General features: G+C 40.1%; 1 protein-coding gene across 1 annotated transcript in view; it reads right to left on the bottom strand.

The window, feature by feature from the left end:
* The window catches only part of AUTS2 (activator of transcription and developmental regulator AUTS2), a 582,970-nt gene that overhangs the window by 19,500 nt on the left and 562,799 nt on the right, over positions 1–671 (bottom strand).

Consider the following 671-nt stretch of genomic DNA (forward strand, 5'->3'; position numbering starts at 1 on the left):
TGCAAAAAGAATATAGGAAGTTGAACAAGATAGCAAGAGCATGCCTGCGTAACATTAGGGAAATGGTACATGGAGAAAACCGAGAGGCGTTGAAGATGTGATCTCGTCGCAACGATGTTAGTTAAAGCAGTCAATGAAATGTTCACAAATGTCATGACGTTTAGAGCTTAAAAGCAGTTCCAAATCATAAAGCCAGCAACCCGTCCCCTGGATTAGGCCACAGCATAAGGGAGATTTGGTTTTTTTTCAATTATTAATTTTTAAAGTGGGTGGAGGGTTTAAATGGTTTCAGTTTGCGAGCCACTTCAAGAGAAAAGGCAGAACACCAAGCCAGATAAGACTCAGAAATCTACCGTTCATGTGGAAAAAAACCCTTACGCGTTCTAGGACATCGTATCATTAAAACTCCATTAGTACGTTAGGATTTTAATAGTATCTGTAGGAAATGAGGAAGATTCACACAATTCTTACTTCATTAACCTGTCTGAGAGGATATCCTGCCACATCTAATATTAGCAGAGAGGCATCTGTTAAAAACTATTATTTAAACAAAATGTTGAGGCAGACACCTCCCCCCCCCAAATTTAGGGCACAGAAGACAGACTACCGAGCATAAAATGTGCACATCTCCACTGACCCCACTGATCCCAATGTTATCTGTTCTAAGAGAA

Source organism: Egretta garzetta, unplaced genomic scaffold, assembly GCF_000687185.1.
Source record: "Egretta garzetta isolate BGI_Z169 unplaced genomic scaffold, ASM68718v1 scaffold108, whole genome shotgun sequence".
Lineage (NCBI taxonomy): Eukaryota > Metazoa > Chordata > Aves > Pelecaniformes > Ardeidae > Egretta > Egretta garzetta.